This window comes from Carassius gibelio, chromosome A4 (assembly GCF_023724105.1).
Source record: "Carassius gibelio isolate Cgi1373 ecotype wild population from Czech Republic chromosome A4, carGib1.2-hapl.c, whole genome shotgun sequence".
NCBI lineage: Eukaryota > Metazoa > Chordata > Actinopteri > Cypriniformes > Cyprinidae > Carassius > Carassius gibelio.
In genome coordinates, this window is record NC_068374.1 from 1,872,991 (window position 1) to 1,888,066 (window position 15,076).

The window sequence follows — 15,076 nt, forward strand, 5'->3', positions numbered from 1 at the left end:
GGCCTAATTGTTACAAAGTGAGAGTCAGAGGCGTTCCATGTGCAGCATTTATTAAACAGAATGGTCAGACAGGCAGAGATCAGGAATGGCGTCAGGGATAACCAGAATCGTAACCAGAAACAAGCAGATATCGGGACAGGCAGAATCAGAGTCGGAATACACATTCCAAAGGTCAAACACAGGAATAACAAACACAGGGAAAATCCGCTCTGAAATGTCAGACTGGCTAAAGAAGACTTCGCAGTGAGTGAGGGTGCTTATATGTGTGTGTAAATGAGGTGCAGGTGTGGCAAGGAAATTGGCTGCTGAATGAGGTGCAGGTGTGGCAAGGTAATTGTGATGCAGTGACTCATGGGAGATGTAGTTCGGGTGTGGTGCAACAGTATGAGAGCTGCTAGTGTCCAAGTGATGATATGGTGACATCCGGTGGTTGATGGGTGGAATGGTACTGAGTGGAGTGCCCTCTACTGATGTACGTGGGCATTCCAGCTAATGATCATGACACTAATGTTAGTAGGCAAGTGACTGAGCAACTGAAATGCACAGAGCCCTGCACGTGATATGCAGAAATATATATTTATCATGACACAAATTACAAATTTCTTCCCTCTACTTATATAGTTCACTCATTTTAGTAAATCACTGCAACACTGAATTAGTGAACTAAAATTAGTGAACTTATTCTTAATCAGTTTTATCTTGATCATCTGTAATCATAAGATTGATGCTTTAGTATTAGTGATTTGTTTGGAAGATGATGACAACAACTGTTTTGCTTCACGGGGTTCTCTGGAGATCTTAAATTATGAATGGCACTATGATTTGCCACACCATAGCCCAAGCTAATCATTAATCATAGTTTTTCTTCATAGATGAAATGATTTAACATTAGTTTCATACCATCTAAAATATCATGCATATTGTCAACATAGACATTATCGGTAATATGAAAGTACTTTGGAAAGTTCAGTCTGCTTTTATGCCTGTTAAATTAAAGGATTGTCGCATGGCATGTTCATTGTAATTTACTGCATAGAGTAACTCCAAACACTGCATGTTGTGTGTGTCAATCGGACAGAAAATGACAGTATTTGTTGGCTGCAAAGCTCTCCAAAAATCCTCCAAGTGAATGGCAGGCTAGATTACCAGCAGTGAATAAGCATACTGTGCCAAACAACTGCTAAATATTTGATAATTGTTGTAGGGGACATCAACTCCCTGAAACATATTTTCTCCTCTTTCAAAATCTTCCATCATAGTCTGCAATTCATCATTGAGTGTTGAGCTTCAATTAAGCAGAGATGTGGGTTTCTCTTGCAAACAGTTTTGTAAGTTGTTTTGCGGTGTACAGTAGGTCTTTGTTGCATGTGATGCGTCTTTGCACATCAGTTAGAGTACAGTTTGAAGAGGAGTACAGTATTGCAAAAAAAAAAAAAAACAATGAGCACGTGAAAGAACACAGACACAGCCAGATCATTTCTATAATGACCAACAACAATCTACTAAGAGCAGCAAAAATTATCATCTGCTTAAAGACATCCTTTTTTGGAGCATTTAATAATGGTGTGCAATCAAGCGAGTGCAAACATTAATAAATTGTGTTGTGTGATGTATTTTATTCATCTTAATAAATGAGTTTTTACTGGCTATGTACCATGCTGATGAAAAAAGAGTGTAGATAATAATGTATCATCACTATCATTTGTGATCATATCAATCCCACACTATGCTCAGTGTACGAGTTCGTAGGATATCCCATCTGTCTTTTTTCACACTGAAGTGTGCTCATCTGTGCCACCTTTGCACCCTTGATAAAGTCTTCAGCGAATCCCACACTGCTGCAAGCTCCACACAACTTACAACCCAGAAGTCCTTGCGAAATAACAATCAGACAGTGGATGGAAGGAGTTCACATTGATGGGCAAACATGTTGGAAAATAAAGTATTTAAGGTCAAGAATACTATACAGCTTGTAACATCATAAATTACCTAGTGATACATTTGACTATTTGTACAGTCATGTCGTAAACATGTGGTTAAACTCTCTTGAGCAAATTAATAGTGCACAAAAAATAATTATAGCATTACAGTTTATTAAACAAATAGAAGCATAAGATAAATACGATAAACATTTCAACTTGCAAATAAATCAGAAACAAACATACACACAAATTGTCAGTTTGTCTAATTTGTAGTATTTTATGTTAAAATGTAACAAATTGTCATTGTTGGAGAGCAGCTCATGGTATCCTAGCAAAAGCAGATGCCACTGGAGCGCGAGCATAGAGCACAGGCTACAGAGTGCTTTGGAAAAAATAAGAAAGTGGTGTGCCTAGCGTTTTCCACACGTTTTCAGTCTGTCTCGGGTTGTTTACACTTTGTGGTGAATTCTGTGTGTTCTGCGTCTGCACTGATTAGTTGTGGGCGTCTCCGTTAATTGTATCAGCAACAGCTGCCACTCATTACTCATCCACTATATAATGGCTTGTCTCACGTCTTGTGTTTGTGAGATCGTTATTTCATGTCGTTGTGTTTACCACCGTCTGGCTTTAGTGTTAGTTTGCGTTTGAATGTCTGTGTTTTTCCCTAGAACCTCATCCACTCTTCGCACGATCACTCAGCCACGGACACTTACCTTCGGCTCTGTTCCCCGCAGTTCCTGTGCCACTCTCTCCTGCTGCCTCACGCCGTCAAGACCCGGACTCCTCACCTACACTCCACTTCCGCCTGGATTTCTCACCAACCACCGTCTCCCTGGAGTGTTATCGCCTCATCGTCTTTGTGTGTCTATGTACTATAGCTCATCATCTCATTAAATCCTGTTAACTCGCATTTGTTTCCGGACTGTCTTTCACCAGCCGTCACACAGTCGCAACATCATGCAAATGTGTTTTTGTTTTGAAGGAGAATTATTTATATATATATATATATATATATATATATATATATATATATACAGTATTGTTCAAAATAATAGCAGTACAATGTGACTAACCAGAATAATCAAGGTTTTTAGTATATTTTTTATTGCTACGTGGCAAACAAGTTACCAGTAGGTTCAGTAGATTGTCAGAAAACAAACAAGACCCAGCATTCATGATATGCACGCTCTTAAGGCTGTGCAATTGGGCAATTAGTTGAAAGGGGTGTGTTCAAAAAAATAGCAGTGTCTACCTTTGACTGTACAAACTCAAAACTATTTTGTACAAACATTTTTTTTTTTCTGGGATTTAGCAATCCTGTGAATCACTAAACTAATATTTAGTTGTATGACCACAGTTTTTTAAAACTGCTTGACATCTGTGTGGCATGGAGTCAACCAACTTGTGGCACCTCTCAGCTGTTATTCCACTCCATGATTCTTTAACAACATTCCACAATTCATTCACATTTCTTGGTTTTGCTTCAGAAACAGCATTTTTGATATCACCCCACAAGTTCTCAATTGGATTAAGGTCTGGAGATTGGGCTGGCCACTCCATAACATTAATTTTGTTGGTTTGGAACCAAGACTTTGCCCGTTTACTAGTGTGTTTTGGATCATTGTCTTGTTGAAACAACCATTTCAAGGGCATGTCCTCTTCAGCATAGGGCAACATGACTTCTTCAAGTATTTTAACATATGCAAACTGATCCATGATCCCTGGTATGCGATAAATAGGCCCAACACCATAGTAGGAGAAACATGCCCATATCATGATGCTTGCACCTCCATGCTTCACTGTCTTCACTGTGTACTGTGGCTTGAATTCAGAGTTTGGGGGTCGTCTCACAAACTGCCTGTGGCCCTTGGACCCAAAAAGAACAATTTTACTCTCATCAGTCCACAAAATGTTCCTCCATTTCTCTTTAGGCCAGTTGATGTGTTCTTTGGCAAATTGTAACCTCTTCTGCACATGCCTTTTTTTTAACAGAGGGACTTTGCGGGGGATTCTTGAAAATAGATTAGCTTCACACAGACGTCTTCTAACTGTCACAGTACTTACAGGTAACTCCAGACTGTCTTTGATCATCCTGGAGGTGATCATTGGCTGAGCCTTTGCCATTCTGGTTATTCTTCTATCCATTTTGATGGTTGTCTTCCGTTTTCTTCCACGTCTCTCTGGTTTTGCTCTCCATTTTAAGGCATTGGAGATCATTTTAGCTGAACAGCCTATCATTTTTAGCACTTCTTTATAGGTTTTCCCCTCTCTAATCAACTTTTTAATCAAAGTACGCTGTTCTTCTGAACAATGTCTTGAACGACCCATTTTCCTCAGCTTTCAAATGCATGTTCAACAAGTGTTGGCTTCATCCTTAAATAGGGGCCACCTGATTCACACCTGTTTCTTCACAAAATTGATGACCTCAGTGATTGAATGCCACACTGCTATTTTTTTGAACACACCCCTTTCAACTAATTCAACTAATTGCCCAATTGCACAGCCTTAAGAGCGTGCATATCATGAATGCTGGGTCTCATTTGTTTTCTGAGAATCTACTGAACCTACTGGTAACTTGTTTGCCACGTAGCAATAAAAAATATACTAAAAACCTTGATTATTCTGGTTAGTCACATTGTACTGCTATTATTTTGAACAATACTGTATATATATATATATATATATATATATATATATATATATATATATATATATATATATATATATATATATTTTTTTTTTTTTTTTTTGCTGGACTCGATCGAGACCAACGAGAACATTTGGTGAGTCCAATGGCCAAGTCCGATACAAGTCCAAGTGCAAACACCAACGAGTCCGAAATGATACAGACTCGAGTACTACAGCCCTATGCATATACAGGTGCATCTCAATAAATTAGAATGTTTTGAAAAGATTCATTGCATAAGGTTGCATAATTTGTATCATCAATGTGAAAATATCAGACAATTAGCGCATTATCAATGGTAACCAAAAGGTCTGAGAGGAAATCTGCAAATTCTTTTAGGAATTCTGTATATGGCCCTGGTGGTCTATACACAGTGGCCAGAGCAAGAGATACAATAGATTTATTTTGCATATCTGACAGTGTAACATTAAGTAAAAGTATTTAATTTATTTAACCCTTTAGGCACCAGTTTTTTTAAAAAAAAAAGTAAATATTAGATATTTAATTGATGTTTTAACTTATTTGCAAGGTTTTTTGTTTTTCTGTTCTTGTGTGTGTTTTTTTGTGTTTTTATTCTCATTCCAAATAATCAGAAAAAAAAAAAGAAAAATAAATTCAGAAAGTGGTAAATTACTACTATATTACTGTGCCATAATAAATTTTTTTGATCAGTTGACCAGCTATCTGTCCAATCAGATATCTAGGTGATGTATTCATATTTTTATTGTAAATGCAAATGCATGATGGGAAATTGAGGGACAGTCCTGTAATATTATTGTAACTACACCGTAGAAGCATTATTTTACAGCCACCGCATATCATTGTCGAACAGCATTAAAATTGGTTTCCTAGCTAACAGAATTTTTGTTATTTTCTGTGTTGGTTCTGAAAATATAAAAAAACGTCAATTTTGATTCAAAATTCAACATTTTAGGAACATTGATTTGTAGCATTCCAAGAATATAAAAATATCCAATTAGTAGAATGTTATTTAAAGGTTAGTAAAATGTTTTTGAAACATCCTTTCAATCATTCAAACACCTCTTGTGAACAAGTGCTGAAGCCTTAGATGAACTAAAGATAAAATACATTAAATCTCTCAATATCTGATTAAACAACACCACAAACAGAATTCAATCCAGCTTCAATTACTTCTAACCAGATTTACACAGTTTATATCATTGTAAGCAATTGATGGAATTTTTACAATACATTTTACAACAACACATTAGTCTACAGATGTTCCTTTTTTTAAGATTTACAGTTTTTTAGATCACTATCATGGAGATCAGGGTTTGCTTGAGTTGGGCTCTTGACCCTCGACTTTTGGTTGTGTTGGTTCTTCTGCATCAATTGCAGTCATTTTCAGAAAACATTTCTGCGTTGATAAAGCAGGTATTGTATTTTTACCATCTCTATAACTGGCCATCAGCAAAACAGCATGTATTTTCATTGTAATTCATTGTAAATGCTGAATTTCTAGCAATCTCAGGATGTTCTTTATTTGGCATACAAAGTTAAATCTTTTTTATTTTTCGTATTTTTCTAGTGCTCAAATAAATCACTAATATGATGTCACTAAGTTTCTGTCCAGTGTTTTATAATTAAAAAAATGTGCAGTGGTATGTTTAATGACTAAAATAGTTTGTAGAACCCTTCAATACAGTTGGTAAAAAATTTTTTATTGTTGTGTGTGTGTGTGGGGGGGGGGTAGACATAGTCTCCAAAAATGGTTGCAGGAATCTCATTTTTCATGGTGTCTACTTCAGAATTGAAATAGAAACTCATGGGACATGTGTCCATGTGACCAACGCTGGTCTAACCCCTCTCTCTTCACTTTACAGAAAGCAGCGAGTCCCCGGCAAATGAGGGAACGGATCGACCAACGGTCCCCAGCTCCGCCTGCAAATTTGTGATGGTCCCAAAGCCGGATGGCACCCTCCGCTTTTGTAATGACTTCCGCCGCCTGAACGAAGTCTCCGAATTCGACGGGTACCCCATGCCTCGGGTGGACGAACTGCTGGACCGGCTAGGAAGGGCCCGGTATATCAGCACCCTAGACTTCACTAAGGGCTATTGGCAGGTACCGCTCTCCGAGGCCGCCAAGCCAAAAACCGCCTTCTCCACCCCCAGTGGCCACTGGCAGTACCGGACCCTTCCCTTCGGTCTACATGGGGCCTCCGCGACGTTCCAGCGGATGATGGACATCACCAAGCTTACGCGGCCACCTACCTGGATGACGTCGTGGTCCACTCCAAGGGGTGGGACGAACATCTGGATCGTCTGCGGAGGGTGCTCTCGGAGCTCCAGCGGGTTGGACTTACCGCCAACCCCCGCAAATGCCACCTAGCCCTCTCTGAGGCCAAGTACCAAGTCGGCCGAGGACTCATCCGGCCGCAAGACAAGAAAGTGGAGGCCATCCACGCCGCACCAAGACCCAAGACAAAGACCCAGGTACAAGCCTTCTTGGGGTTGGCGGGTTATTACCGTTGTTTTATCTCCAACTTCTCCTCTTTAGCCGCCCCCCTGACAGACCTGACCAGGAAGGGGCAGCCGGAGAAGGTATGCTGGACCCCGTCGGCGGAAGAAGCCTTCTCCCAGGTGAAAGCAGCACTCACGTCCTCACCGGTACTCCGCGCCCCGGACTTTAGCTGCCCCTTCCTGCTGCAGACGGATGCTTCCGACACAGGACTAGGAGCGGTCCTCTCCCAAATTCAGGAGGGTGAGGAGCATCCGATCATCTACATCAGCAGGAAGCTGTCTCCCGCCGAGAGGAAGTACGCCGCCATGGAGAAGGAAGCCCTGGCCATCAGGTGGGCAGTCCTGGAGCTCGGTACTACCTCCTGTGCTGCAAGTTCACCCTGGTAACCGTCCACGCGCCCCTACAGTGGATGGCCCGCGCCAAGGACACCAACGCCAGGGTGACTCGCTGGTTCCTAGCGCTCCAGAACTTCCACTTCGAAGTCCGCCATCGAGCTGGGGCCGCCAACGTGAACGCCGATGGCCTCTCCCGGATCTGAACAGCTTATGCAGGTCTGTCAGGGGTCATTCCCCACCCTCCCCTAATTTCACCCCTACTTTCTACATGTCTTCGCAGGACCAGAACGACGCTTGGGGGGGAATCAGCGTTGCCCTGGAAACCAAAGCAAAACCCCTGCACGTCCTCGTCACCGGCTGATCTGTCACAGCTGCTCCCCATCAGCCAGCACATTTAAAAGGAGCACATGTTACACTCAGAAGAGGTTCTTGAACCGAATGCAACGCTGGTCTAACCCCTCTCTCTTCACTTTTCAGAAAGCAGCGAGTGACCGACAGCCCAGCCACTTTGGAGCACATTTGGACACCCACTTTCCCCTTAACTGGCACAGAAAAGCACGAAGAGCACACGGGAAGCACCGGCCACCAGAAAGCGGAGCAGCACCCTTCACCAGGCATCACTGTGTTTAATAAATCCACCCTCCGGGGCTTTTGATTTGACGTACCTCTTGTCGAGTGTTTCTTCACCCCATGAAACAATTTATAAGAAACTGAAAAAAGCACAAATGTCAGGGCATGACCAAACTTCTCCAGGCCCCCAAAATACCCTTAGACTCCAGAGGGTTAAATAGCACTCCTTGCTTCAACAATAGGCTTTTTTCCCTGTATAGACGGTTTCAACGGCATCAACTTAAACAAACGTTAATGCGCGTGAACGCTTTTGTGGACCTAACTTAACTTCCGGTAGACTTCCAAATAGAATCAATAACAACAGCCAAGTCCCTCTAGAGTAGATATTTTTTGATAAACAAAATATGTTTGCTGCGTGGATCAGGCGGACTTAATGAAAATGCTAATTCATTCTTTGCCAGCAGGAGATGTTTTAAAGCATAGACATAAAGCGCCAGGTTTCCTCAGTATTAACAGCTGTAAACAAAGCAGAGCTGGTACGCTCACACGCTGCTATCAGGCATATAACATGCAAGTCTTTCTTTCAGAGATACAGCGATATAAAAACACCCGTGCCTCGTTTTGATATTTAAACATAAATGTAAGGAATTATTATTATTAAACGTGCAGTACATTACGTAATGTTACGTTACTCGTGTTTATTTAACGAAGCCTTTTTGAAAATCAATCAGTTTTAAAATTGTGGCGAGTCTCCAAAAATAAATAAATGTATGGGAAACACATCCCGCAGCACAACCACCTGAGCCACACTTCAGTCTACTCATCACCTTGGCTTTAACTGCGTTTGTAGAAGGCACTGCAGCCAGACCGATATAACACAGACCGGAAGTTAACTTAGGTCCAGGCGCGTGCGCCCGATGAAACCGTCTATAGCTTTCTTACTGATAGGATATTGCTTGGTAACAGGAGGTGGAGTTCCTGTCAATTTGACTGGTTCTACACCTGTCAAAAACTGACAAGGAATAGAGGAAGAAATACAGCATACCATTACAAAAAAAACAACACCCATACTATGCTCCTTTTTGGAATACAGTATGGGAACATGAAAAAACACATGCACCATAAACACGACTATGTTTAAAGCCACACACTCAGCATATAATACACTTCTAACAATCTCTACTAATATGGTACAGGAATTCAAGGAATGTTCTTCGCCACAACATAATTAAAAGGTGTCAGGTTCTGAGAGACTTAAAATTCCAAAAAATGATTAATTAGAATAGCATGAAGTATTGTGAAATACTATATATATTTTCTTAAGCGCTCCTCTTCCACAGTGTGCTTCTGTTGCAGTATTTGCTGACTAGCTAATAAAGCCGCCATTTCAGCTTCATCTTGAAGAGGAGCAGATGATGTAGATGATCTACAAGAGCGTGAACCAGAAGAAGAGCTCCTTTTACCTGATTTTTTACTGTATACATTTGAGATACTATCAGTTGGCTTGATGTCATCCGCAAAGTCATCACAAGGCAATGCATTACATTCCTTACTTTGATTCAGAATCCTTTGTGGATTTGCACAATCAGAGGATGTAACAGTGTCAGGATATGCACAGGAGACAAAGGTAGGTGAATTCAGTACACAGTGTTTATTAGTGATTCAAGTGCTCGGTGAATACATCGTGTTTTCAAGTGCGGGCAGTACGATGAACACGGGACTGGATCATAGGCAGGGGAGTACGTTTGATTCAGGAGTGTCACAGCCACAGTCACAGTCCAGGATGCCGAGGTCACACCTCTACTATATAACACACTCCAAACTCTGCATGTCCGATAGACCTCAATTGATCCGAACATTAGCAGCGCTATTTATATATATACCTCTGGGGGGGCGGCCGGCGCAGCGGACGATGATGGCTGCTTAATATTGACGCTCTACCTCAGTCGTCCTTTTTTTCGGTATTATCTATCCCTACTAAGTTTTCGGCCGAATCCTAAGTAAAGTCCTTGTTTTAGTGGCACTTTAGATGGCATCTAAACGAGATTTAATACACTCCCCGGCGAAGAAAAAGCATAAAGATGACGAGCACCTTCACGACGCCATTGCTGAAATGCTCGATAAGCAACTGAGCGCCATAAAACTAAGCATGTCGACGATCGTTCGCGAGGAAATCTCCACGATTACAGCACGATTGGACTCATTGGAAAAGGATGTTAAATCGTTCGGCAATAGATGTGATGACATCCAGGCTACGGTGCGGGATGTTAAAAGGGACTCGATCGCTAACAAGTCTTGCCTAGAGGAGCTTCAGGAGAAACTATCTCTTTATGAAGATAAATCCAGACAAAATAACCTAAGGTTGGTGGGCCTACGGGAAGGAGCTGAAGGAGGGAACGCAATTCAGTTCTTGCAGACCCATATTCCCAAGTGGATTCCTGCTCTGCAAGGGAAAACGATCGAGATTGAACGGGCGCACCGTCTCTACGCAAATGAGGATTCCTCCAGGAATAGAGCGCGCACTCTGATTTTCAAACTCCTTCGTTACAATGATCGACAGGCGATTTTACAAGGAGCCAGAAGCGCATCACCGCTAAGTTATGAAGGGGGTATTTTACGGTTCTTCCCTGACTTCAGCCAGGGAACGTCCAAAAAAAGGAAAGCTATGGCCGAAGGGAGGAAACGCCTACAACTACTAGGCATCGAGTCATTCCTGCTTTACCCGGCATCGGTCAAAGTACGTAATGGTCAGGAGCATTTGCTTTTCAAAACCCCCGAAGACCTGGAGCGGTTCATCGCGTCTCTGAACGTCACTACGGAAACGGTCAGCACTGCGCCCATAGAGATGTCTGATGAGTAAATTCGGCCTTCTCTGTTTCGTATTATAACACTTTGAGTAGGGATATAGGTTTAATCTTAGCTGTGATGGACACTCAGGTGAGAGATGCTGATGTTTTGAGTATCTGCTGCCACTTATAGTCCGAGTGCATGGCCTCGAATATATTTTCTTTCCAGGCAGGTAAGAGAGTGTGTTCTTCCTCTCTGCAAGCTGCCGATCGTGTTTTGTTTTTTGGATTTCTTTTATTGTTTTTAACCATTACAATGTTAGAACTTCCAGGGTTTGCTGTTTTTGTTGTATTATTTATGTTTCATGGGGTGAAATACTCATTGATGTATGTGGTTGCTACGGTTACTTTTGTCTCATGTATAATTATATTGTGATTGAATGAGGGATGTTAATGTGATTTCGTGGAATGTTAACGGTCTAAACTCTCCCATTAAAAGATCCAAATGCCTAGATTATCTGCATCGCAAACGAGCTGACATTGCCCTAATACAAGAATCCCATCTCAAGGCTTCTGATGTTACCCGCTTTCAGAATAGACATTTCAAAGTGATAGCTTTCTCGTCGTATAATAGTGCCTCAAGGGGAGTTATTATTCTTCAGAACAGAAAATTCCCGTTTCTAATTGAGACAGCGGGAGGGGATGATAACGGGTGGGTTACATATGCGTCAGGTTCATGGAATAATTTGAAAATGGTACTTTTCTCAGTATATTCCCCTAATAATTATGATGTAGATTTTTTTCCATCTCTTACCAAATCCCTCCTTAATTTTGCTGACTACAACTTGGTCGTAGGAATAGATGCTAATGCAGTTTGTAACCCCTTAATCGATAGATCCCTTGTCTCTGTTCATGGCGATCAGGCCTCGCAGTCGCTAAACGAACTCATTGCTGATAACGACTTATGCGATATCTGGAGAGTGAAGAATGAGAGCTGTAGAGATTATACTTTTTATTCAGCACGCCACAAATCATTTTCGAGGTTAGATTATATTCTGATTTCCAAATCTCTTATTCAAAGTGTAAACCATATTGATATTTTACCCATACTGATTTCAGATCACTCTGCTGTGATTTGTAATCTGTCTCCTCTGATTATTCCTTTAAACTCCAAAAGGTGGCGTATGAATACAACTCTTTTGCTAAATGAAGATTTTGTAAAACAGCTGCGTTCTAAACTAGCTTTGTTTCTTAAGGAAAATTCGAGCTCAGATACTAATCCACAAATCCTGTGGGAAACAACCAAGTGTTTTTTGAGAGGAAACTGTATTTCTTTTGCCTCTTATGTAAATAAATCCAGAGTAAAACAATTAACCAGTTTGGAGGCTCAGATTGAATGTGTAGAGAAGGATCTTAAAAAAACCTTTACGGAACGGAAAAGCAGAATCCTGGGGAATTTAAAAACTGACTACAAGGCGATCTTACTAAAAAGGGTAGAATTTTTGATGCACCGTACCAAACAAAACTACTATTTTAATGGAGAGCGGCCAAGCAAACTAATGGCATTAAGGTTGAAACGCAACGAGGCCTTGGCTTCAATAACTGCCATTAAGGACAATGCAGATGTTCTTCACACAGCTCCGGGTGATGTAAATAGGATATTTAAGGAATTTTATGAGCATCTATACAGATCTGAGGTGGGAGTGAATGAACAACCTATCACTGACTTTTTGTCAAATCTAGATCTACCTCAATTAAGTGAGCAGCAATGTGCTTTTCTTGATTCTCCAATAGAATTAAAAGAATTGAAGGAGGCTTTAGAGGTTATGAACAAGGGTAGGGCCCCTGGTCTAGATGGTTTACCCCCGGAGCTGTACCTGGCGATATGGGATTTGATTGGACAACATCTCCTTGACTCCATAAATTTTGCTATAGGTTCGGGTTGCTTCCATAGAGATCAGAACACCGCTCTTATTTCTCTGCTACTGAAAAAAGGGAAGGAACCCTTATGCTGCTCTAGCTACAGGCCGATTTCACTAATTGGTACGGATGTTAAGTTATATGCTAAGGTTCTAGCCCATCGTCTGGGATCAGTCGCCAGCTTCCTAATTGCCCACGACCAGACAGGATTTCTTAAGGAACGTTTTGCTTCGGATAATGTGCGACGCCTTTTGAACATCATCGACTCATCCGACCCGGTTATCGAACAACGTGCTATTCTCTCGCTAGACGCCGAGAAAGCCTTTGACCGGGTCGAGTGGACATATTTATGGTCCGCTTTAACCCGTTTTGGATTTGGCCCTCGTTTTATTCATATGATTCAGACCCTATATGCTAACTCTTCTGCACGGGTTTCAACGGGGTTGTGTTGTTCGGATGCAATCCCGTTGAATAGAGGCACTAGACAGGGTTGCCCTTTATCGCCCTTGTTATTTGCAATTTCTTTAGAGCCCTTAGCGCAGGCAATTCGGCAGGACCATATTATTTCCCTGATTACTGTTGGTGACTCCAAGCATTCTATCTCTCTTTTCGCAGATGATATCCTTCTCTACATGTCCAATGTTTCCTCTTCTCTACCTCAGTGTCTTAAAATATTTAATGACTTTAGCGTCATAAGTGGTTACAAAATTAATTGGGGAAAATCTGTGTTAATGCCCTTGTCTACATCAACAAATACAGCATTAGCATCCTCCTCGATCCCAATTAGTAAGACATTTAAATATCTGGGAATTCAGATCTTTCCATCACTGCAGACTATCCTTAAAGAAAATTATAGTTCTTTATTTACTACTATCAGACAAGATTTACAGAGATGGGACGTTATTCTAGTCTCATTACAAGGCAGAATCGCAATCATTAAAATGAATATCCTCCCTCGACTTTTATTTCTGTTCTCCATGATTCCTTTATCTCCCCGTATAAACTTTTTTAAAGAAATGAATTCTTTGATTACAAAATTCATTTGGAATAAGAAACGACCAAGAATTAAACTCTCAACATTACAGAGAAGATCTGACAAAGGAGGCTTGTCTCTTCCGAATTTTCAATTGTACTTTTGGGCATGTCAGCTGCGCTCGCTCAAGATTTGGTTACAGGTTGACTCACAGATCGCCTGGCGGGACGTGGAAGCATCAGCTGTGCTTCCACATCGGCTTCAGGACATTTTATTCACGGGTTTATCAAAAAAAGAACTAAGGTTTGGGAATACAACTGTGTCCAATTCTCTTAAAATCTGGCATGAGGTGTGCAAATTTATGGGAAGTTCATCTAAGTTTACATCTGAATCGCCGATCTGGCATAATCATAATTTGCAATCTGACAACAGACCTTTTGTTTTTAAGCCATGGTCCGATCAAGGTATACATACCCTTGGTGTTATATTCAATAATCAGGGGCTAAGGTCTTTTCAAGATCTGAAAGAGTGTTATAATCTTCCTGGACATTCCTATTTTCTGTATTTAAGGTTGAGAAGCGCTATGCGTGCTTATGGAGTACCATGGAACTGCAACTTGGACTCTCACCCTCTGATGGACTGTGTAAACTTTTCACAGACACGAGGAGCAGTGTCATTCATTTACAACAGACTGCTCAAGCACAGCTGTAGAAAGCTCCCCATCACCACGATATGGGAAAAGGAACTGGCTCCTTGCAATCTAAATTGGGACTGGATATGGGACACTATTCCAACAATGTCAAAAAATCTTGCCCATCAGTTAATACACTACAAACTGCTTCATAGGGCATACGCTACTCCAAATATCTTGCACAAAATGAAGCGCTTGCCTACCCCCTTTTGTTCACTCTGTAATTTAAATATTGTGGGTACTTATATGCACATGTTTTATGAATGCCAACTTATTGGTAACTTTTGGGATGAGGCATTTCAAGTTGTGACAGAATTATGTGATAAGGTAATCCTTAAGCACCCCAGTCTTTGTTTGTTAAATGATGATGCGGATCTCGATCTTACTGTTAGCCAGCGTAGGATTCTTCACACTGCTCTAACTGCAGCCAAAAAAATAATCTTTAAGATTTGGCATGAGCCTACAATTCCAGCAGGTAAATTGTGGCTCATAGAAATTAAATACATTGCACTTTTAGAACTTACTACAGCAAGAATTAATAAAGCCAAACCAAAAACACTTAGGGCCTGGAGTGAATTGGTTACAAAGCTATCACTGATAATAACTCAATAGGTCTTCCGTATGGATTACTTCTGAGCGCTATCAAGGAGGAGCAGTGGAAATCCTGGAGCTGTGTTGTTGTTGTTTTTCCACCCCTTAACTTAATTTGTT